The sequence below is a fragment of the Tamandua tetradactyla genome, chromosome 22 (assembly GCF_023851605.1).
Source record: "Tamandua tetradactyla isolate mTamTet1 chromosome 22, mTamTet1.pri, whole genome shotgun sequence".
Lineage (NCBI taxonomy): Eukaryota > Metazoa > Chordata > Mammalia > Pilosa > Myrmecophagidae > Tamandua > Tamandua tetradactyla.
The window spans coordinates 26,329,986-26,355,971 of NC_135348.1; the positions used below are offsets into that span (position 1 = coordinate 26,329,986).

The 25,986-nt window shown below is 38.7% G+C and overlaps 1 pseudogene; it reads left to right on the plus strand.

The window, feature by feature from the left end:
• Nucleotides 1–433: 433 nt before the first annotated feature.
• Nucleotides 434–24,783, plus strand: LOC143666004 (succinate--CoA ligase [ADP-forming] subunit beta, mitochondrial pseudogene; annotated as a pseudogene).
• The last annotated feature ends 1,203 nt before the right edge of the window (nt 24,784–25,986 follow it).

A 25,986-nucleotide genomic window follows, 5' to 3' on the forward strand; every position in this document is an offset into this window, starting at 1 on the left:
GATTTCCAATCCATTTTTCTCAGTTGGTCCGGGGGGCCGCGTGTGGTGTGGGCGCCAGCCACCGCCGTTTGAGGGGACCGCCTGTCCAATTCTCCCAGCCGGCCCGGGAAGGGGGAAGGGAGTGACTCCGGCCGTTTGCCGCCCCGCCCCGTGAAGCCCACGCCCCTCGGCGATCTCACCAGAGTGGGTTCTCTCAGCCAACCAGCCGTTCCAGGATGGGGTACGCTGTCTTTCTTATCTCTGTCGTGGCTTTGGGAGCTGTTCTGTATCGTTTCTACTCCCCTAGTAGCTGTTCTGGAGAAGAAACTAAGATCCGCGCGTCTTACTAAGCCGCCATCTTCTCCGGAAGTCCTTGATCTGTGTTTTGATAGCTTTCCTCATCCACATAATGAAAGAAAATATTACCTCCTCATAATATAGTTCTTACTGAGCGATGCGGTCCAGCCAGGCTTCGGTCAGGGGCGTGGAGAGCCACCGGCTGCTTAGAGCTGGGCGATCTCCGCTCCAGCGCAGCCGGGGCGCCGTTTCCGAGGCCGAGAGGCAAAGTTTCTTTATGTCAATGCAGCACTGGGTTCGGGACCCCCCGGCCCGGGTCCCCTCCCTCTTCGTGCTCTCTGCCCCTCCCGCCTCTTCCTAATCGGCTGAACCAAAACTGGCGCTGGCGGCGGCCGGACTCGGGACTGGGGACTCCGGGTCGCTCCCAGCTGGGAACACCGGGCTCCCCCTCTCGGCCAGAAAGGAGCTCTCCCAGTCTCCGGCTTGCGCACTTCTGGCGCTCTCCTTGGACACTTCCAAACAGGACGCCTGTGTTCCAGCTCACGGACTTTCTTTCTTTAATTTTTGGTGATCGTCTTCTGTGGGTCCACTAGGCCATCCCACGTTTGCACACAAAACCAGGGGCGGGGGGAGAGGCGGGGGGAGGTGAGAAAAACCCAATGGTAGAAGGAGGAGCCGGTCATACCTTAGCCGGTCCTCAGCAGGAGAAGAATGGAAAACAAGATGTTATTTTTAATTAAGGCGTGACCCAACTGAATGAAGGCGAGTCTTAACCCAGACTACTGGAAGCCTTATAAATAGACTAGGGAAGTCACAGAAGTCAGAAAGGAGAGGATATTGCCATGTAACATGAGGCAAGGATTCAAGCCAAACCCCAAGCATTGAGGCAAGACATCACCCAGATGCTGTCAACCCCAGGAGGAAGCAAATCACCTAGCTAATCAAATCTGTGGGACAATGAAATTCCATTGTTTAAACCAACCTCACTGTGTGTCATAACAGCCTGGCAAACTAAGATATTTTCTTTTCTTGTTTTCTATCCGCTCTCTTTGCAAACTCTTTCCAAGTCCAGGGTTTTAATATTCTTAACTATCTTTGATGGAAGAACTTTTCCAGTTCTCCAGAACTCCACTCTGAGCTCCAAAATTATATTAAAAATCATATTCTTGAGATTCTTATCTGAGAATACCTCAAGGAATCTCAAGATGAAATGCTAAAATTTAACTCATTGACTTTCCCTTCAATATCTACTCCTTTTGTATTAACTATTGTCTATCCCAAATGCCCAAGGAGTGAAATTTAGACTTCTCCCTTTCTTCAGCCTTCTTAGCAAGTACAGCAACAGATTTCATAAGGCTTTTGTGGCTTTGTTTATACAACAGGTAGATAAATGAAAAATGGAATCCTAGTAGTCCACATATCAGATTATTTACTTCTTGAATTAAATTTTTATATCTCTACCTTAACTTTTCAGCTTCCATGTCAGTGTTCTCAGTATTTTGATGGGACATTTGTAGATGTTCTTTCTCCTAAATATACTTCCATGATCTAGAAAACCTTTCAGGGAGCATATCCATTGCATGTGGATGTATGCAAATTAACTTTAACCTTTATCTTAAATCAGCTATTGTGGAATAGCTATAGGAAATGGTGACTCATGAGAAATCTATTGACCATGTATGAACACAAGCAAAACTTGAATACTCGCCCAGCCACACAAATTTCCAAATATCCCCCCTAATTTGGCTAATATAAGTGACTTCCGCTTCTTTGCCAATTATAGCTTTAATCTCAGTCCAGTGTTCCTTCCTTCTAGATAAGATATATTAACATATCCAATCATAGAATTAGCTGCACTTCCTGACAGCATCCAATCCAGAGCAAAGGCCTGCTTCCTTAAGCACTTCCCAAAATTACCAAGCACAAGTCCCAATGCCCTTTCTAATATTCTTTTACTGAGACGCCCACAGTTCCCCACAGCACGTGGTTTCCCTTGCAGCAATAAGTAATAAACCCAAGTTGCACAAGTCAGAGGTGTTTCTGGTGGTCTTTGCTGGACAGCCACACACACATACACACATACACACACACACACACACAAATACAAAGAGCAAAGCCCCCAAAAGACATTATGTTTACAAAGCCCCCAGGAGAAGTACATACAGATCCAGACTCCGGTTTTTTTGAAAGTTCCTTTGCTTATCTATCTAAGCCTGAACCTACAGAGTGATTTAGTCATTTTGTGTGAGTAGTCAAGTAAATAATAACTGACTTGATTAATTTTTACTGTCTAATTAACTAGTCATTTGAATCAAATAACCAAATCTGAGTAATACAGACAGCCTAATAAATAATTGGTGCACAATTCCAGGTTACGCTGAAAATATCAGATTATTATTTTTCTTTTCAAAACCCCAGTAGAGTTAAGTACACATGGAGAAGCAGAATGGAAAGGAAGAGATCAATCATGTGAGGAAGTCAGATGCGAGCTGCCTACATGCTCCAGAACTAGTGCTGTTTCTCTCACAGCTCTACAAGTACCCCATGCTGGTTTGAAATGATGTATGCACCCTAGAAAAGCCATGTTTTAATCCTAATCCCATTTTGTAAAGGCAGCCGTTTCTTCTAATCTCTATTCAGTATTGTATGTTTGAAACTGTAATTAGATCATCTCCCTGGAGATGTGATTTAATCAAGAGTGGTTGTTAAATTAGATTAGGGGAGACGTGTCTCCACCCACTGGGGTGGGTCTTGATTAGTTTCTGAAGCCCTATAAAAGAGGAAACATTTTGGAGAATGAGGGAAAGTCAGAGAGAGCAGAGCAGAACGACATAGTCACGAGAAGCAAAGTCCACCAGCCAGTGACCTCTGGAGATGAAGAAGGAAAATGCCTCCTGGGGAGCTTCATGAAACTGGAAGCCAGGAGAAGAAGCTAGAAGATGATGCTGTGTTTGCCATGTGCCCTTCCAGATGAGAGAGGAACCCTGACTGTGTTCACAATGTACCTTTCCAGATGACAGAGAAACTCTGACTGTGTTCACCATGTGCCTTCTCACTTGAGAGAAAAACACTGAACTTTATCAGCCATCTTGAACCAAGGTATCTTTCCCTGGATGCCTTAGAGTGGACATTTCTATAGACTTGCTTTAATTGGAATATTTTCTCAGCTTTAGAACTGTAAACTTGCAACCTATTAAATTCCTCTTTTTAAAAGCCATTCCATACCTGGTATAGTGCATTCCAGCAGTTAGCAAACTAGAATATACCCTAATCAGGTTCTTTCACTCTAACCCCATTGATGCTATAATTTTTCCCTCAAAATTCCTAATTTTCTAGAAGATATTCCTAAAAATGAAGCAGGATCATTACCTTCTCCTGGGATATTTACTATACAGAGCATCAAATTCACAATTTATAAAGTGTTTTTATAATGTTATTAAAACTCATTGATTTTTATTTAATTACATATTTTGATTCCTAACTGATTATCTCATGGTTGGCTATATTTGAGGAACATTGTGCATTAATTATAAATCATCGCAAGTCTTTTTGAGAGGAAGCACAAATAAACACCTGTATTGTATTCAGTTTTTGTTTTCATTATGCTGAGTCCTCAACTAGATTTTTTTATAATTAATATATTGAATAAATGATACTACTTGAGTAATGGACAAACACATGGATTTTCTACTTACAACTATGTTGCAGCATTCCCATTTTATAATTTCCATTTCACAGATGAGGAAACTGAGTCTTCAAATGTGGGTTAGGCAGAGGGCTCACCGAACATGTTGAGGGAAGGAAAGCTGCCTGGTGGAGTGAAAGACAGAGAGCAAGCAGTTAGGAGAGTCTGCCCTGAGGTTACTCAGTTGGGTGTCCTCTCATGCTTTCTTGCCATCCTCTGTAAAATGAGGATGCCTACCTAACCAAATTCTAATGTTCCTTCTCGAGGAAACAGATGAGAATCCAAGTCTCTTGATGGCTAATGTCTTTAACTACACAGCACTGAATATCATCAATATAAAATGAGTAGAAGCCTCTGCTTTCACAAATCTCCTTAAACTGACTGCTGAAGGTCAGCTGAGTGACTTTGAATTTCAGCCAAACATTGGAGAAGAGACAGAAACTATTGGATGATACTTTGCCATCAGTGCCAAATTGCAGTGCTCTGCATGAAATCAATTAATATTCTGAAGGTTTAAGGCAATTTAATCTGAATTTACATGTCTACAGATAACATTAACAATCCCAACTTGGATGACCACAGTTCCTGGCACTACATAAACCTAATAAATGTTATTGAATCACTATGTTGCTCTTTAAACTTTTTTCTTAATATTTGTTATAAAGCTCTCTATTCTTTAGATCAGCTATGCTATTCAACTTTCTTAGAATGGAATCTCTGCAAGTTTATCTTAATCACTAGACGAGTATCAAGCATGAAGGGCCAGAGCTGCATCTGGATGTATTTCTCAAAGTTTAACAGGGGTCAAATGAGTTCAGAAGTCCATCTATAACTTCATGTTAAGTTGTAGACTTTTCCTTTCACTTTGGATTGGCTCAATCTCAATATTTCACTCGTCTGTCCCAATCCCTCTCACTGTTCTGCTTTTCTCAAGGAGGGTCGTTTGGATTTGGTGAAAAGTGGTGATTGTTATGGGAAATACTGGGAGAAGACCCAAGCCAAAAAGCAATACATTTTTCTGCTCTTTTTCCATTTTAAGTGTAAACAAGACATGAAGAGTCACAGATTTTTAATCTACAACCCTTAGGATAATTGTATTTCCATTTTTCCATGTATTTATGTTTAGTTTAAAGAAAAAAATGTACACACATACACATACATATATACAAAGATACAAACATATGTGCTTGTGTATATATTGTGTTTCATCATAGTTCTGCATTTCTTACTGAAATACTAGTTCCTGGTGAAATAAAGTTAAATCCAAATAAGAAAATACCTAGGGTTTGAAATCAGCATCTATTAAAATGTCTTATAAAAATAGTTTTCAATAAAATATTTATTGTTTGAATAAGAAAATGCATAATGGCAAGGTACAATATTGTGTCCTTAAAAGCCATCATCTTTTAGGGAAATTGAAAAACGAGAGTAACAATCTATGTCTTTTAATTTAAAACTATAACATCCTCTGTCTCCTTATTGTCCTATTCCTACTTGTTTAGAGAAACAGAAAATAAATGAGTGAGATATCATGTGGGTCAGAGAACAAGGAATAGGAGAGAAACATAAGCTGATTTCTTGAAGAAAGGAAGGAAGATTGTGGTTTATGAAGAAGGAACACTTCTTAGAAGAGAAGGATAGCTAGAAGAACAAAGCAAAAAAGTTTGGGGCAGAGAGAGGGCTGGGTAGCTATTACACTAAGCTGGCCTTATCTCAACAGTGTTTGGGTGATTCGATCTTAGGAAAGTCTGGTCAGCTGTTTGTTTCTCATTTTTAATACTACTTTAAAGAATACACATGCTAGGAAAAGCTGGTATGGAAATAATTTCATTGAATTGGCATGTCAATTCCCACTCTTTATTTACTTTTTATGGTTTCCATTCCAGTAAAGTGAACTCAGCAAAATTTGCCACTAATGTACAAAGTCTTTGAAAAAATAAATTCCTAATGTCAATAAGTAACATAAGCTGTTTTAAAACAGACTGTCAAAAGAGGAATGATATAGTTCCTAATGCAGACCAGCTGTATTTATCTGATGGGCATAAATTAGAGATTCACACCACATGCCTGCTACATAAAACATGGGCTAAACGTGCTGTGACTGGCGGTTTTTGACAACCACATTTCATTAACTAGAAGACTAATCTGGTTGACTGTGCATACACAGGCCTTTTAAGAAAGCAAACAACAGAGTAGGTATGATATCTGTTGGCCCTTTTTGATGCACAACCTGCTGGGAAAGCACTTCAGATTTATTCAAGGCTAAGTGAAGTATTCATTCACCCTGTCCTTTGTGGAAACTTTTACAGCACGGGCAAGGCAATCCAGAGACAGTGTGTAAAGATAATGAAAAGAGGAAGAAAAGAAAATAACACTGTCAAAAATTCACTGTATGCTGGAGCTGTGATAATGTAAAGAAAATTTAAATGTTTTCACTGGATTAGTAGATCTAGCACAGATTTTGCTGCAACTTTATATGTCCTTCTATACAATAGAGTTCCATATTTGTAAATAGTTTATGTTTTCCACATTCACATTGATCATGGGTAATGAAGATGCTCGTGGATATTACCTTCATGTAACAGATTTCTACTCTGAATTTCCTTTTATCCACAAGTACATTGTCCACATCTTAAGGGACACCTAGAAGTTCCTGAGCCCTGTTCTGCCATTATTTTTTTTCTCTATTCAAAGAGTATCCGATACAAGGTGATTTTACTTTATTTTAATGAGGTAGACAAACTTTTCCTAAATCAATCATTCCACTTCACATTTCTGTACTAATGCTTTCAGGATGCACAATTTGCACAAATGGACTTTATTTCTTTTTATGGACATCCTCTTTTCTAGGAAATGAAAGGAGATTGGGGAAAGAAATGATTCATTCTTTCCTGTGTTGAACAGGAGCTGGATGATCTCCAATGAGTTTCTGAGCCATTTTGACTGCTCAGTGTCCCAAGGCATGTCACATGCTTTGTTTTTTGGTCGTTTTGAGGGGTGGCTTTACTTTGTTCGGTTTTTCTATTAAGTTCTATTTGAAATATAGAGGGTAGCAAAACTTATAGCCATTGTTATAATCCTTTAATAAAATTCCCATTGATTTTAGCCCCATTCTAATTTTACCTACCTCTTTGAGATAATGCTTTATGCAATTTTTAGAATAACAACCATGATTCTGCTAATTCTTTTAAATACACTTCTCATGTAATCATTAAAAATCACCTGATAAAATGGAAGTGCTATATTTTCTTCAGCATCATATTCCCAGAATTTTGTGTAGTGCTTGGCTGGTATTAGGTGTTTCATCAATAATTGCTTCATGATAAAACAAATGATAAAACCAAATGTGTTAGTTAGATTCAGTTGTCAACTTGGCCAGGTGAGCATACCTAATCTTGTTGCTGTGGACATAAGCCAATGGTACGTGAACCTCATCTGTTGCCAATTACATCTGTAGTCAGCTAGGAGGCGTGTCTGCTGCAATGAGTGATGTTTGACTTAATTGGCTGGTGCTTAAATGAGAGAACGCAATATAGCACAGCCTAAGCAGCTCGGCATTTCTCATCTCAGCACTTGCAGCTCAGCCCAGGCCTTTGGAGATGCAGAAAGAAGTCACCCCGGGGAAAGTTGTTGGAACCCAGGGGCCTGGAGAGAAGACCAGCAGAGACCATCCTGTGCCTTCCATGTAAGAAAGAACCTCAGTGGAAAGTTAGCTGCCTTTCCTCTGAAGAACCAACAAAATAAATCCCCTTTTATTAAAAGCCAATCCGTCTCTGGTGTGTTGCATTCCAGCAGCTAGCAAACTAGAACACCAAGACATTGAAAATTTAATTTTTCCGAAGATACACAACCAGTAGGTCCAGGACTAGCAAAGTCTAGCCCAGCTCCATCTGATTTCAAGCCTAAGGGGCAATAACTGCATCGAGTTAATACAAACATATGGCAAGATGCCACATCACACCTTAGATGATGTATTAGTTAGGGTTCTCTAGAGAAACAGAAACAACAGGAAACACTCACAAATATAAAATTTATAAAAGTGTCTCACGTGACCGTGGTAACGCAAAGTCCAAAATCTGCAGGGCAAGCTGTGAAGCTGAAGATTCCAATGGAGGGTCTCAATGAACTCCATAGGAGAGGCTCACCAGCCGAAGCAGGAAGAGAGCTTGTCTCTTCTGAATTCTCCTTAAAAGGCTTCCAGTGATTAGATTCAGCATCACTCATTGCAGAAGACACTCCCCTTGGCTGATTACAAATGGAATCAGCTGTGGATGCAGCTGATGTGATCATGATCTAATTCTGTGAAATGTCCTCATCACAGCAGACAGGCCAGTACTTGCCCAACCAGACAAACAGGTACCACCACTTGGCCAAGTTGACACATGAACCTGACCATGACAGTCCACCCCTTGTCAACTTGGCAGCTATACCTATCACCTTAAACCATACCTAATTTCTAAATAAAAAAACATTAAAACATGCATTTTTTCTTTCACATAACAATACTCAGCTGTCGTGCATATAACTGGAAACACATCAACTCTCTCCAGAATAGGGTGCAAGTCCTTGGGTAATATTCATTCTTAAACTTGATATATTACAACTTAAATAGTACAACAGGAACAAAACAGCATTACAGTCCTCGTTTCTGTAACTGATCATGTGGTCGTAGTTCATATTTATCACTACCTTCTTCCACTACCTATTCCATGTTTCCTTTACCCTCAGCAAATGCTTCAGCTGGCCGTGGTACTTTGCCTTGTGTGATGACCCAAACCTTCATTCCTGAAGTTTCAGATCCATTGGTAGTCCTGCCTGGATTGGGCTGTTGCAGTTTTCCATTGATTTAATCACAGGGCATGGTAGTACTAAAAGATGCCCTAGGGGATCTCCTATATTCCAAGAAAACTTTTTTTTACCTCCACTGTGTAGTTGCAGTCCTATTTCCCCCTGATAGTCAGGGTCAATCACCCCAGACAATAATGCAATCCCCTTCTTGGCTTGTTGATTCAGGGGCATGAGTAGTCCAAAGTGACCAGGTGGCAGTCTTAGATTCCAGTTCAATGGAATCACTGTTGATTCTCCTGGTGGAAGCACTCCCCCTTTTGGAACTAAAACCTGTAGACCAGCAGAGCTCAGGGTCACAGGGACAGGAAGCAAAAATTTTTCTAGTGGATGACTAGGGGTGATAGTGAGTGGTACCACTCCCATTTCCACCCGTTGGTTCCTGGACCCATGGATCCTGGCTTTGGGAGAAAGAGCACCATACAGCAAACACTGATTAAGAGCACATACAGCTTCCTGGAGAACATTACCCCAGCCTTTCAAGGTATTACCACCTAGTTGGCACTGTAATTGAGTTTTCAAAAGGCCGTTCCATCGTTCTATCAATCCAGGTGTTTCTGGATGATGAGGAACATGGTAAGACCAGAGAATTCCATGAGCATGTGCCCATTCCTGCACTTCATTTGCTGTAAAGTGTGTTCCTTGATCAGAAGCAATGTATGTGGAATACCATGATGATAGATAAAGTGCTCTGTAAGCCCATGGATGGTAGTTTTGGCAGAAGAATTGTGTGCAGAGAAAGCAAACCCATATCCAGAGTATGTGTCTATTCCAGTTAGAACATATCTCTGCCCCTTCCATGAAGGGAGTGGTCCAGTGTAATCAACCTGCCACCATTTAGCTGGCTGGACATCTCAGGGAATGGTACCATATGGGGGGCTGAGTGTGGGTTTTTGCTGCTGGCAGATTGGGCACTCAGCAGTGGCTGTAGCCACATCAGTCTTGGTGAGTGGAAGTCCATGTTGCTGAGCCTATGCATAACCTCCATCCCTACCACCATGACCACTTTGTTCATGAGCCCATTGGGCAATGACAGGAGTTGCTGTGGGAAGGGCCTAACTGGTATCCACAGTACGGATCATTTTATCCACTAGATTATTAAAGCTTTCCTCTGCTGAAGTCATATTCTCGTGTGCATTCACATGGGACACAAATATGTTCATGTTTTTAGCCCACTCAGAAAGGTCTATCCACATACTTCTTCCCCAGTCACAAGGGAGTCCCTGACCATCCAGCCTAACCATTAGTAACAGCCCATGATTCAGTATACAAATGCACCTCTGGCCAGTTTTCCTTCAAGCAAAATGAAATTGCTCGAAGTTCTGTGAAGGTACACTGCTCGAAGTTCTGCTGGCCCATGGTTAAATGTTCAGTCTCTACTAAGGCCCAGTAGCAGGCCAATAGCTGTTTCTCAAAAGGAGAGTAGTTTATCTGCAGCAGATGGATAGGCTTTAACCCAAAATCCTAAGGGTCTGTGTTGTGATTCTCCTATAGCAGCCTGCCAAAGACTCCAGACATCATATTTATTTGCCACTGACACTTCCAGCACCATTGGATCTGCTGAATCATATGGCCCAAGTGGCAGAGCAGCTTCAACAGCAGTCTGCACCTGCCATAGATCCTCCTCCTGTTCAGGTCCCCACTCAAAATTAGCAGCATTTCTGGTCACTCGATAAATGGGCCAGAGTAGCACACCCAAATGAGGAATATGTTGTTGCCAAAATCCAAAAAAAAGCAACTAGGCATTGTGCTCTTTTTTGGTCATAGGAGGGGCCAGATGTGGCAATTTATCCTTCACCTTAGAAGGGATATCTTGACATGTCCCACACCACTGGACACCTAGAAATTTCATGGAGGTGGAAGGCAACTGTAATTTTGTTGGATTTATCTCCCATCCTCTGACACACAAATGCCTAACCAGTAAGTCTAGAGTGGTTGCTACTTCTTGAACACTAGGTCCAATCAACATGATATCATCAATATAATGGACCAGTGTGATGTCTTCTGGGAGGGAGAAACGATCAAGTTCCCTGTGGACAAGATTATGACATAGGGCTGGAGGGTTGATAAACCCCTGATTTAAGACAGTGAAAGTATATTGCTGACCTTGCCAGCTGGAAGCAAACCGTTTCTGGTAGTCCTTACTAACAGCTATTGAGAAAAAAAGCATTTGCCAGATCAATAGCTGCATACCAGGTACCAGGTGATATATTGATTTGCTCAAGCAATGATGCCACATCAGGAAGAGTAGCTGCAATTGGAGTTACCACTGGTTGAGCTTACAATAATCCACTGTTATCCTCCAGGACTTATCTGTTTTCTGCACAGGCCAAATAAGAGAGTTGAATGGGAACGTGGTGGGAATCATCACCCCTGCATCCTTCAAGACCTTAAGAGTGGCAGTAAGCTCTGCAATCCCTCCAGGAATCCAGTATTGCTTCTGATTTACTATTTTGCTAGGTAGGGGCAGTTCTAGTGGCTTCCACTTGGCCTTTCCCACCATAATAGCCCCCCCTGCATGAGTTAGAGAACCAACGTGGGGATTCTGCCAGTTATTCAGTATGTCTATACCAATTATACATTCTGGAACTGGGAAAAAAACTACAGAATGGGTCCAGGATCCCACTGGCCCACAGTGAGATGGACCTGAACTAAAACTCCATCAATCACCTGGCCACCATAAGCCTCCACTCTGACTGGTGGACAAGAGTGACAATTGGATCCCCTGGAATTAATGTCACTTCTGAACCAGTGCCTAATAATTCCCCAAATATCAGATCATTTCCTTTTCTCCAATGCACAGTTACCCTGGAAAAAGGCCGTCGGTCTCCTTGGGGAAGGCTTGGAGGAAAATTAACAGTATACATTTGTGGCAGTGTAACAGGGTTCTCCCTCAAAAGGACCTTGCCTCCCCTTCATTCAAGGGGCTCTGGGTCTGTAAACTCAAGTCTGGAAATTGATTAAGGGGCTGTGACTCTGTTTTTGTAATTCAGATTAGACTTCTGTTTACCTGACCTAGAACTCTTTTGTTCATACAGCTCGAACAAGAATTTTGTAGATTACCCTTCTATTGTATTTCTAGGTACCCATGATTTACTAGCCAATGCTGCAAATCTCTGTGAATCATATAATTTTGACTCCTGCTTTGAATTTGCTTTCTGTTATAATAGCCACATCCACTCTATCTTTGGCGATTAAGTCCTGACACCTGGCTTCTGCCAACTCAGGATCTGGTCATCCCCACTGTGTTTAAGGATTCCAGCTAAGTGACAGCAGTTCCCACAGTAATATCTGACCTACAGAGAACTGCAACTACAGAGTTCTTCATGGATGATAGCGCTAGTCTCACAAATTTATTTCTCATTGTTCTGGTAAAAGGTGCATCCTCTGGACATTCTTGGGGTGTAAGGGCAGGTTTTGCATGATAAATCCACTTTAACATTCCAAATTCTCTAAGCCTCTGGATCCCCTCATCTACATTACACCAGGGCAGTTCTTGCATTTCAACTTCAGGTAGTATTGGCCACCTTTTGATCCATGTTTCAACTAACCATCCAAACAAATTGTTAATCCCTTTTCTAACCCCTCAAATTATAACATTGAATGCAGAATCTCTGCTTAGTGGGCCCATATCAATAAATTCAGCCTGATCCAGCCTTATATTCCTCCCACCATTATCCCACACCCTTAAAATCCATTGCCACATGTATTCCCCTGATTTTTGTCTATATAAATTGGAAAACTCACACAGTTCTTTTGGAGTTTAATTTACCTCTTCATGTGTGATACTTTTTACCTCACCTTTAGGGGCCTGTTGGGACTTCAGTCTAGTTATAAGTCTGGAAGAAATGGGGGGAGGGGGCATGAAAATAATTAGAAATATCTTCCAAGCCATTTGCTTCAGGGCATTCATTTGCAGTTTCATCTGGTGAAACAGGATTAATCACTCTAGGGCTAATCTCTTCAGGAGGAGGTTGGGTGGCCAACCCTCAAGGCAGGCTGGAGGTTGGGCAGCTATGTCCTCAGAGCAGACTATTACAGAGTTATCTAGAGAAGACTCAGCATGATCTAGGGTTTCAACTTCACCCTCTGACATCATTATCAATTCATATATCACCATCCCATTTTTCAGGGTCCCACTCTTTTCCAATCAATGCACTCACTTTAATGGCAGACACCATGCAAGATTGAGATTTCAGTTTATGTTGTAATGTTGCTAGTCTAACAATAAGATTCTGAGTCTGATTTTCAGAGATCTCAAGTCCACAGCTATAGGAAATAATATTTTCCTTCAGGATACTCATAGAAGCTTCTACATTTATCAGACAGTACTTAAACTTCTCGTTTGAACCCTTAAGCCCATCCCTTTCACTCCTTAATTTAGCCAGTGTATCATAACAACAGCCAGCCGACATCTCTATACTTACTATTTCCACAAAACTCTGTAAAGGTGTCAAAAACATTATCCCCAGAGCCTGGCTTCATACAAGCGAAACATTAGGAGAATCAAATGGTGATATTTTGACTATCTCTTTTGCTAACTCACTTCATGGAGAGGGAGTGTCATTCTGATTATGGGAATCCAAGTCCCTTAGTACCTTTGAGTCCAGTCAGCATAGAAAACCATTAATAAAAATCCATTTTTAAGAGTGTTTCTTTTTGCTTCCCGGTGCCTGCCCATATGAAGAAAAAAAAAAAAGATTGTTTCTTAAAAACCACTCCTTGTACCAAGTTGTATTAATGAGGGTTCTCTAGAGAAACATAATCAACTGCAAACACTTGCAAATATAAAATTTATAAAAGTGTCTCACATGGCCGCGGGAACACACAGTCCAAAATCCGCAGGGCAGACTGTGAGGTCGACGGTTCCAATGGAAGGTCTAGACGAACTCCACAGGAGAGACTCACCAGCCAAAGCAGGAAGAGAGCCTGTCTCTTCTGAATCCTTCTTAAAAAGCTTCCAGTGATTAGATTCAGCATCACTCATTGCAGAAGACACTCCCCTTGGCTGATTACAAATGGAGTCAGCTGTGGTTGCAGCTGACGTGATCATGATCTAATTCTATGAAATGTCCTCATCACAGCAGACAGGCCAGCACTTGCCCAACCAGATAAACAGGTACGACCACTTGGCCAAGTTGACGCATGAACCTGGCCATGACAGATGATCACTGCAGAATTTTGCTTACCTAAGTCAGGGGAAGCATGTGCTTTTTTGTTTTTCAATCAAAGTTTCTCATGCTACAACTAAAGCTTCTGTACTTCTTCAAGTGGAAATGTAGAAACTCCCACTTCTAGTATTCTTGACTCATTGTCTATCTGAGTGCCAGCAAGTTGTACTTAAACTTGTTCTAGCAATTGAGTCATTGTGATAGAGGACTTTGCTCCCTAGAGTCATCTTTTAGTGAATAATTCCCTGAACAATATAATTGCAAGAGGAGTTTTAAAAAATTCTATGGATAAGACCAAGGTATAAGTATTTTTTTAAAGGTCTCCTGGTGATTTCAATCTGAGGCCAAGTTTGAGAAATGCTAGATAAGAAAGAAGAAACAAACTGCTGCTAATATCTCTTCTCAGGTGAATATATCTTTAACTCAGCAGCCTGTTCCCTCCAATAATCCCCAGTTCCTTATCCTTTACCCCTACACTGTACATTTTGATTTTCCCGTAAGTTGTGCATTTTGACTTTAATTATTTCACTAACTCCTTTTTCTAGCTCTTTGCCAAATGTTTTATATGTAGAAATGAATTAAGAGCAAAACTTTAATAAGGGTCTGACATGTTCCACATATTATTGAAAACTTTGGTGCTTAGAGGCAATATTACTATTCAAGTATTCCTATGTTGTGCTAAATATCATTAATATTTATGAAATAATCATGTTCAGAATTAAACTATCCACCTTACAGAAATAAGACTGAGTGCTATAGGCTTCCACGAAACCACAGTTTACTGAAGATGCTTTTCCTCCTCTGATATCAGGGCAATCACCCTTCCATCAAGGTGGTACAGCTCACTGATCACCTGGATTCCAAACTTACAAATGCAGAGTTAGGTAAAGAGCACAAGGACCATCGATTCTAAAGAGCTGGGTACAGTGTTCTTTATTTATCTAAAGTCATACTAGACCGTGTTATGAAGTAGTTTCCAATATTGATCTTATTTTACTTTTGTCTGAATCTTGGATTATTCAGGCTGACCTCCTCCTCATGGTTGGCATGAAAGTAATTTTAAGTGAGTTTACAATGTAGAATGAGAATGGGAGCACTATGATTGCCAACTCTTTATTGCTATGTGAAAAGTTTCATCTTTCTCTAAATCCAAATTTTAAATGGTTAAAAAATAGCTTAAGATATTCATTGCTTAGTAATGCCAACATACACACACACACACACACACACACACATATATAGATGCACACACTATGAACAACAAAAAAATACTGGATAAATTTTTTCTTAAACTGAAGAGCTTAAAATGTATGAAGATCATGAAGCCAAAAGTTATGAGGACATAAGAACACAGGAAGTCAAGAATGGTGCTCAAAGCCTATTTTGGCCCTGAAACACTTTGACCAACCAAGATCAAATGAATTGTGACACTGGCCTATGATTTTCATTAATTTGTGAAGCAAAAAGTTAATAGGTAGAAGCAAGAGGATAGAAATCTTAGCTAAGGGCCTCCTAAAGTTGGAGTGCCTAATAGATCTCCCATTCTAAAGCTGGCAAAGAATGGTATCATTACAGGTTCTGACTCTACTTTCAGAATAAGGAAGAACTAAAAATAAGACACTCCCATCTCCCTGCCAAACTCTGAGACTTCCAAGAAATTTACTCTGGTCCTTAGCATATTCAATGTAAATTTTATATTAAGGAAAGTATTTTGAGATGCTGTAACCATGGGCTAGTATGTCTTCAACCCACTTGGAACATCATCAGATATTCCAAGAAATGACAAACTGTAAATTTAAAATAATATTGAGCTAATAGTGCTCCTACATACCTGAGAGAAACAATCACAAATCTCTAGAAGAAGATATGTATATCCTAAGACTCGTAAACTCTACATAAACCATTTCAAGGACATGTGTGGCATATGATTAAAGATAACCATTCATACAAGGGAATAATTGCCATAAGAAATAAGCAAAAAATAATACACAGAAGAATGACTATAAGCATTGCTTTTATCAGATACTTTATAAAACAAGGATGCTAACTATACATAAAAGAAACAATAGCGAAACTTAAAGCTATATACATGATGTAAGAAATTATAAGAGATAACAGAAAATTGGAAAAGAATGAAGAAAAATTAAAGAACGGAAGGATAATAGCCACTATTAAGTGCTTGTTATATTATATGGGTTTATTTTTTAATGCAGTTTTATTGAGATATATTCACATACCAAATAATCACCCAAAGTATACAATCAATGGTTCACAGTATTATCATATACTTGCATACAATAGATTTTTTTAACATTTTCATTATTTCATAAACAATAAAAATAAGAATAAAAATAAAAGTAAAGATGAATACCCAAAACATCCCATATCCCTCTATCTCCCTCTATTGTTTATTTATTTTTGTCTTTATTTTCTTACTTATTTGTACATACACTGGATAAAGGGAGTGTCAGTCACAAGGTTTTTATGATCACAGTGATCACACCACAAAAGCTATATAGTTATATAATCATCTTCAAGAATCAAGCATACTGAGTTACAGTCCAATGGTTTCAGGGATTTCCCTCTAGCTACTCCAATACACCAAAAACTGAATATCTATATAATGCATAAGAATAACCTCCAGAATGACCTCTCAACTCTGTTTGAAATCTCTCAGTCACTGGAACTTTATTTTGCTTCCTTTCTCTTCTACTGTTTGGTCAAGAAGGTTTTCTCAATCCCACGATGCCAGGGCCAGGCTCATCACTGGGAATTCCACATTTCCAGGGAGAGTTAAACCCTTGGGAATCATGTCCCACTTAAGGGAGAAGGCAGTGAGTTTATCTGCAGATTTGGCTTAGAGAGAGAGACCACTTCTGAGCAAAAAGGAGGTTCTCTGGGGTGACACTTAGGCATAATTATAAGTAGACTCAGCTTCTGTTTTTCAGGAATAAATTTCATAAGCATAAGTCCCAAGATCGAGGTGTTGGCCTATTAAATTGGTAGTCCCCAGTGCTTGCAAGAATTTCAGGTATTCCTCAGGTGGAGACATTCAATATTTCCCCAGTTCCTCAAGGGGACTTTTCATATACTTTCTTATCTTCTGCCCAGATTACTCTGGCATGTATCAGGGCATCACACCAACCTGTACAAACCAACAAGATCTCACTCCCTATTCAAGTTTATATGCAATTATGGTGTTTGAATACAAGTTAAATTAGACAGTGTGCTACACAAAATTTAAATTTTGCTCCAGATAAACGTATCTTCCTTTGGTCTCACACAGAAGTTGAAGTTTTAAGATATAGTCAATATCATCCTGTACCCTTTAGTCTGATTTACTTTAGTCCCAACCAGATCAGTTTTATTCATATCTCTAATTGAAGTCTGATCTCTTTTCAGCTTTTTAAACAGTTGCTGTATGGAATAATGCTAACTTTCATACATGCAAGACTCTAGCTCTGAGACTCAGGTGTCACATAGATACACAAAATTCCAAGGAAAAAACAGGTTACACACAGAGTGCAGCATCACAGAATTTAGAAATAACATTTGCAGCTGAATAGCTGTGACTGCTGTAAGAACCTACAATCTAGGAACCTTTACACTAAGCTTTCCCCTGATAACCTATGCTCTCAAATTCAATTCTCAGTTTGAACATTGTAGTTAGTCAGTATTAGTGAGACATTGTAATATCTGTCCTTTTGTTCCTGGCTTATTTCACTCAACATATTGTCCTCAAGTTTCATTCACCTAGTTGTATGCCTCACCACTTCATTCTTTCTTGCACCCACTCAATATTCCACTCTATGTAAACACCACAGATCACCTTTCCTTTCATTAGGCCACGTCTGTCTTTTGCAAATCATGAATACTGCCACCATAAATACTGATGTGCAAATATTCATTCGTGTATCTGTCTTCAGTTCCTCCAAGTATATATCTAATAATTGGATTGCATGATCATATTGCAGCCCTATACTTAGCCTCCTGTGGTACTACTACACTGCCCTCCAGAGGGGCTGCACCATCCTACTTCCCTATCAACAGTGGATAGGTCCATCTCTCTCTCCACATTTTCTCCAGCACTTGTGTCTTTCTGCTTTCAAACAGTTTTATTCACACACCATACAATCCACTTAGTAAACAGTGGTTCCTGGTATAATCACACAGTTATGCATGTGCCACACAATCTATATGAAAACATGTTGATTTCTTCCACAAAGAAAGATAAAGAAGAAAAAGTAAAGAATAGAAAACTAAAATAAAACAAAAATGAGAAACAACAACAGCACCAATAATCCCCTACCCCTCCCTTATACCCCCTTATTGACATTTAGCTTTGGTATATTGTCTCTGTTACACTTAATGGATGCAATATTACAATGTTACTTTTAACTATAGATATCAATCTGCATTGATTGTATTTTTTTCATATAGTATCCCATTTTCAACACCTTGCAATGTTGATGTTCATCTGTTCTCTCTCATGTAGAAACATTCTTATATTTGAACATTTAATCGTCATGATTATCTACTGCAGTATTTTCTAAGTTATACAGTCTCAGTCTTTGTCTTCTATTTTTCCTTCTGGTGTCACACATGCCCCTAGCCTTCCTGTCTCAACCATACTTACACTCAGCTCTGTTCAGCATCCTTGCAATATTGTGCTACCAGCAAACAGTATTGTGCTATCCATTTCTGGATCTTTACAGTCAATCCTGCTGAACATTCTGTGCTCCTTCAGATTCAAATGCCCAATCCCTACCCCCTTTCTATCTACTGATAACCTGTATTCCCAACTCTAACTCTCCAAGTTTATTTGTTGATGTTAGTTCCTATTAGTGAGACTGTACAGTATTTTTCCTTTTATTACTGCTAACTTCACTCAACATAATATCTTTAAGGTGCATCCATGGTGTCGCATTGCCACAGCTTTATTCTGATATATCATATCCTATTTTTCTTTCAGATCTATCTTAACTCTACTCTTGCCAGGGTCAGGACTGACAATCGAAAATGCCTAAGGCTTTCTATAGTGAGGCATTTAGAATGCTTTTTTAAGAAGAAATTTAAAAAGAAGAAGAAGAAGAAGAAGAAGAAAATAATAATAAAATAAAATCCCTTTTCAGAACCAGTCTCCCCAGTCTCCAGGTTTTGCCAGTCAAGAGCCAGAGTTATTATCTGGCTTTTTTGAAGCATGCCCATTTCCAGTATTCTGAGCTCAGCTGACTCCAAAAGCCTCCATTTTCTTTTCTCCTTTGTCAGCCCCATCTCCTTTCTGCTGGGAGAGACCTCAGGGTTACTTTCTTGTTTTCCCTGGGTTTATCTGTGCTCAGAGCTTTTATTCAGCAGCCCATATTTGTTAATTAAAACTTCAGTTGGAGCTTGGTTGCACTACCTTCCTTTGCTCCTGGTAGAGACTGCTTCTTTTTTCCCATAGGGAAGTGTCTCTAACAGCCTGCTGTGTCAGTGGGGGGAAGATCACCATCCTCTGCAGTTTGGGAGTTTTACTCACAGTTCTGTGCTAGGATCTTGGGCCTTCCACCTGGACCAGACTGGTATACAATCTATGTCCAATCACAGATGTCTCCCAAACCTATGGGCTTATTTTTTTTTTTACATGGGCAGGCACCAGGAATCGAACCCGGGTCCTTGGGCATGGCAGGCAAGCACTCTTACCTGCTGAGCCACCGTGGCCTGCCTTCTATGGGCTTATTTTTGAAAAATAAAATAAAATGTAGTAAAACAGAAACACTAATACTCTATTAGTGGGAATGAAAATTGAACCAACTACATTGGAAAACAGTTGCCATTATTGTGCATGATGGTGTCCATTAAAGATACATAGACCCTACAACACAGTAATTCCACTTCCAGGTATATGACCTAGAGTACAAATATTAGGACACATGTAAAAAATGTTTATAGCAGCATTGCTTAACATTACAGAAGTGAAAGCAATCAAAACAATAACCTACAAAAGAATGGGTAAATAATTACAGCATACACATATAGTAAAACTGTACAGAGGGCTTCCAGTTGACAAAGAGGGCAATGTCAGATGCTCCAGGGTTCTGTCCCCCTGCAGAATCTCTAAGCAACCAGCATAAAATGGCAGAGCATCTTCTTCCAAGGCTGTGGAAAAGAACTGTAGGGTTACAGTAACAAGGCAAGCATCAAATCAAGAAATTGCAGCATAAAGTCATAAGAAAAGCTTATGGTGCACTTGTTGGTCCTTCCCTCATATGCTCTTTGTGGGTGGAGCAGGTCTGCAGGCTCATTGTGGACCCCTGTCCATTTCAAATGGAGCATAGTAACTCCTATGAACATACTGATGAATCTGTATGTTGACGCCAATCTATTGGGTGGTAAACTGAGGTACTAAACCAGGATACCATTCTCTGACTCACTTCTTAGAAATTGCCCGGCAGGTAGAAGTAGCTTGTCAATAGCTAAAGCAGTATAATAGACAATCAAGACTAAATGACCTGGGGCAAAAGAATACCTACATCAAGGTATTCAATAAAGCACCCAGGATGGGGGTGGGGTAGGGATATATATATATCAAACGGAATCCAAGGGGGATTCAGATCTCTGTAAATAAGGGAATTCCTAAGGCCAGGTGTGTATGCCCAGGACAAGGCACACATCAATAAAGGTGGTGAGTTTCTTGCATTTTCACCTCAGGTCAATCCTCTAAACAGGTGGTATAAACTCTGAAAGAGAGTACCAGTCAACACAGAGTAAATTTGCAAAGACTATGAAAATCATTTTTTTGCTTTTTTTTTTTTTAGCAGTGGATGTTTCTTGATAGTTTTTTGATAGGTCAAGGATAATTATGTCATATAACTATCTGGATAGAAACTTAAGGAAGAGACACTGAGGTACTAAATCCCAGAGTTAAAGCATTAAAATGTGGAATGTGCAATAACAAATTGCAAGACAAAAAGAGAAACAAAAACTGATGGACCATCCAAAGGAACAAGATAAAATTTCAGAAACCATCAAAGAAGAATTTCAAGCCTTGAACATACCAGACAAAAACCTTTTAGAATGATCAATATTGTCAAGGAGATAAAGGAAAAAGCAGTTAAAGAACTAAAGGATATCAGGAAAACAATAAATGAACAAAATAAGATTTTCAATAAAGAGATAGAAATGATAAAATGGAAACAAAAGGAGATACTGAAAGTGAAGATCACAATAACTGAAATAAAACATTCTTTAGAGGGATTCAACATCACATTAGAGCTAACAGAAGAAACAATCAATGAAATCAAAGACAAGACTACTGAAATGATTCTGGTAAGGAGCAAAAGAAGAAAGAATGAAAAAGATAATCAGAGACTAGGAGACTTATGGGGCACCATCTCACATGCCAATATATACATTATGAGAGTAATAGAAGGAAAAGAAAAAGAGAAAGGGGAGAAGAAATATTTAAAGAAATAATGTCAGAGAACTTCCCAAATTAAAAAAAAAAATGAGTATTAACATTCAAGAAGCCCAATGAACACTAAACAAGATAAACCCTGATAGAAGCATGACCAGACCCGTTCTGGTCAAAATGCCCAATGACAAGGACAAGGAAAGAATTTTGAGCACTTCAAGACAAAAGCATGTAAAAGGGAACCCTATAAGATTATGTGCCAATTTCCCATCAGAGACCATAGAAGCAAGCAGAGAGTGGGATGAAATATTAAAAGTGATGAAGGATCAATAGCCAAACAAATATTTCATATTCAGCAAGATTATCTTTCATAAATGAGGGTGAGATTAAGCCATTCCAAGATAAGCAAAAGCTGTGTCGTCATTAGACCTGCCCTAGAAGCAATGCTAAAGGGGATTCCTCAGACTTAAAGGAAAGGAAACTAGGTAGTAGATCAAAGATCTCCAGTAAAGATAACTGTGATGGTTTGAAGCTGTATGTACCCCAGAAAAGATTATATGTTCTTTTCAATCCATTCCTGTGGGTGTAGACCTACTGCGGGTTGGACCTTTTGATTAGGTTATTTCAGTTGAAGCATGGATCTTAATCCTCTAACTGGAATCTTTTTAAGAGGATGAAAGACTGAGAGAAGAAACAGAAAAACCACCAGAGAAGCTAAGAGATGAAATTCAGAGAAGAAATCCCAAAAGAAGCTGAGACAGAAGCTAAGCTCAGAAACAAAGCCACAATCAGAATTGCTAGAAACTGAAAGCAATGAAACCTGGTAGAAATGGACCAGCAGCTATCACCATGTGTCTTCCCAAGTGGCAGAGTCCCAGAGTGCCAGCAGCCTTTCTTCAGGAAGAAAGTCTGTCCTGCTGATGCTTTGATTTAAGCATTTTTTCACGGCCTCAGAATTGTAAACTTTTAAGTTAATAAACCTTCATAGTAAAAGTCAAATTATTTCTGGTATACTGCATTTCAGATCAGTTTTAGCAGGCCAAAACAATAACCATATGGGTAACTATAAAAGCCAGTATTATTGCATTGTAGTTTTGGCATGCAACTCCACTTTTTATTTCTTAAATTTTCTAAAATGCAAAGGCATACAAGGTAATGATAAACTATAGTTTTGGACATATGATGTATAAAGATATGATTTATATCAAGTAAAAAAGGTGGGATGATGAAGGGATACAGTAACATACTTTGTACATGCTACTAAAGTTAAGTCTGGCATAAAATTAAACATGATTTTTATAGATTTAGGATCCTAAATTTAAGCTTCATGGTAACCACAAGCAAAATATCTGAAAAACATCAAAAGGAGGAAAGAAGAAAGGACTCAAAATGATTTACTGCAAAAGATAAAAAAATATGACAGTAGCCAATGATAGAAGAATTTAAGGCCAAAACAGATATGAAATATGAAACCAAATAGCAAATTGTCAGAAGAAATTCCAGCATTATCAGTAGTTACTTCAAATTTAAATGAATTAAACTTTCCAGACAAAAGGCAGAAAATGGCAAAAAGGATAAAAAAGTATGACAGCATATCCAATTTAAAAGAGACTCACCTTAAATTCAAAGACACAAGTAAGTTGAATATGAATGGATAGAAAAATATTCCATGTAAATAGTAACCAAAACAGAGCTTGGATAGCTATACTAATATCAGATAAAATAGACTTCAAGTAAAAAACTGTTACAAGGGACAAAGAAAGACACAAAATATAATATGTATTTTTTCTAACCAAAATGGAATGAAGCTGGAAATCAATATCAGAAGGAGAACTGGAAAAGTCACAAATAAGTAGAAATTGAAAAGCATAGTTGTGATGGTTAGATTCTGGTGTCATCTTAGCCAAGTGCTTATTCCCAATTGTCTGGTCAGGCAAGCACTAGTCTAAACTTTACTGATATTTTGTGGCTGGTTGATAAACTGGAAGGCTGGCTTATTAAATCATCAGTCAGTTGATTTCAGCTGTGACTGAGTAGATTTGTGATCAACTAAGGATGTGCATCCCTCAAATGAAATAATCCAATCAGTTGAAGACTTTTGAGGGAGAAGAGAAACTTTTCACTGCTTTTTCAGTCAATGAGCCTTTCCTGTGGAGTTCATCCAGACTTTTCATTGGAGTCACAGCTTCACAACCTTTCCTACTGATTTTGGCTGTTCCCAATGGACAATTAGTAAAGTCAACAGATGAAGCTTATTCAATTGCAAAAAAAAGAAAAAAAAAATTAGTTCTGAAAGATATTATGATAAAGGCACAGATTTTAGTTGGTGGTAGAAGAAAAAGGACATTTGAAAGTGGCCTAAAAAGAGAAGGAAAGATAGTTTTATCCGCAGAGCAAGCAAAAGCTGTTTTCTCACAAATAATTGGGAAAAAGCTGATTACCAAGCAAGCAGGAAAAAGGGCAGAATATACAATTAGGTATTGGTCTATGAGCAATGAAATTCCAAGAAAGACTACTAATTTGCAGTAACCATGGAAAGGTCATTTCAAAGTCTTGTATTAATAGAAAGTTCTCAAGGTGGTGTGAACTTTGAAGATGCTGCTGAGACTCCAGAGGCAATAGTTAAAGAACCCATTGGTATTGTAGAAGGCTTTAAAAGGAACATGTTGTAAGACTTCTACAGAAGATGGAATGTCCTTCTAATATTGTAGATACTGCAGCAGAAAACAATTATCAAGCTTTACAACCTTTCTTTAAAGTGAAATATGATGCAAGCATGGTAGAAATAAATCCAATAGTAGAAGAAGCAGATGGGTCTGTGCTGTAAATGGATGCAAAAGCCAATTTTGATTCTAATTCAACCTATCACCAGAAGAAAATCTTTTTAACCTATGTGACTGGACTTAGAGAGATAAAAGAGCTAAAGATGCCACTAAGGCAGATATCAACTACATTTGCCTAGATGTAAAGATAGGCCATCATGTAAATGGTGTTGGTTTGGCTGTGACCATAATGGATATAGTAAAACTTTATGGAGGAACTCCAGCCAAGTTTCTTGATGTTGGTGGTGGTGGCACAGTTAAACAAGCAACATAAGCATTTAAGCTTATCATGTCAAATAAAAAGGTACAAGCTATTTTGATCAGCATTTTTGGAGGAATCATGCAGTGTAATGCTATTGCACAGTGTGTAATCATGGCAGTAAAGGAACTGGAAATTAAAATATTTATTGTAGTGTGGATTCAATGTATAGGTAACCATGTTGATGTTAAGGCACTGATATGGACAGTGGACTTAAAATTCTTGCTTGTGATGACTTGGATGAAGTTGCTAAAATTGTTATAAAGTCCTCTAAAATAGTGTCATTAGCCAAACAAGCAGAGGTAAATGTGAGATTTCATTTGCCAATCTGATCTGAGAACTCTGTAGATAGCTGAAGGTGTTATAATTGTTAAAATACTCTTTTGCTTCTTTTCTTTTTAGTGTGTGGAGATTGTAATTACCATCTAGGCACAGAAACTTTTGAAAGCCTTTGGTCTGCACTTAATTCTACCCTTCAGAATGGGCTGTTTGCATAAAGAAAGTATAATGCAGTTGTCTAGTTCCTTTTGTTGAAGGTTTCTTTTATGCTTTTCCTACAGAATGTAACTCACAATATGCTTGTTTATTATTACTGTATACAAAGTTCTTCATGGCTGAGTCTTACAAATAAAATCATCTGAAGATAAAGTTTATTTTTTCAATAAATCAGAGATCACTGGCACCAGTTTTCTGAGAGAAGGCATTGTCTTGATGACACCTTGATTTTGTCATTCTCCTAGCCTCAAAGCCATGAGTCAATAAATTTCTGTTGTTTAAGCCAACCCATTCCACTGTATTTGTTTTTGAAGACACGAAGCTAAAGTACACACAAACTAACTACGCTAACTCAGGAAGAAAAGAAGCCAAATAACAAGTAGAGAGAGTAAATCCTTACAAAAAAATCTTCCAACAAAGAAAAGTTGAAGAATCATATGGTTTCACTCATGAATATTACCAAATATTTAAGGAAGCTATAATAATAATCCTGTTCAAACACTTCCAAAAAATTGAAGAGGAAAGAATATTTCAGAACTTATTCTATAAAGCATCACTCTAATACCAAAGTGAGATAAAATAATCAAAATAATAGAAATTACATACCGATATCCTTCATGAATATAGAGGTAAGCATCCTCAACAAAATACTATCAAACTAAATCCAACAGCTAATTAAAAGAATTATACACCATCATCAAGTGAGATTTATCCTTGTAACACAAAGGTGGTTCAAGATAAAATCATTTCATGTAATATATATATATTAATGTAATAAAGGAAAAGAAAAAAACACATGATAATCTTAACTAATGCATAAAAGATATTCAGCAAAATCTAGGACCCATTCTTGATAAAAATACATGGAAAATTAGCAATAAAAGGGAACATTATTAATATGAAAAAGGTGTGCATGAAAATCTCACAGCTAATATCATACTCAATAGTATAAAACTGAAAGCTTTCCCTGTAAGGCCAGGAATAAAACAAGTATGTTCATAGTCACCATTGTTATTCAACAGTTCACTGGAAGTTCCAGC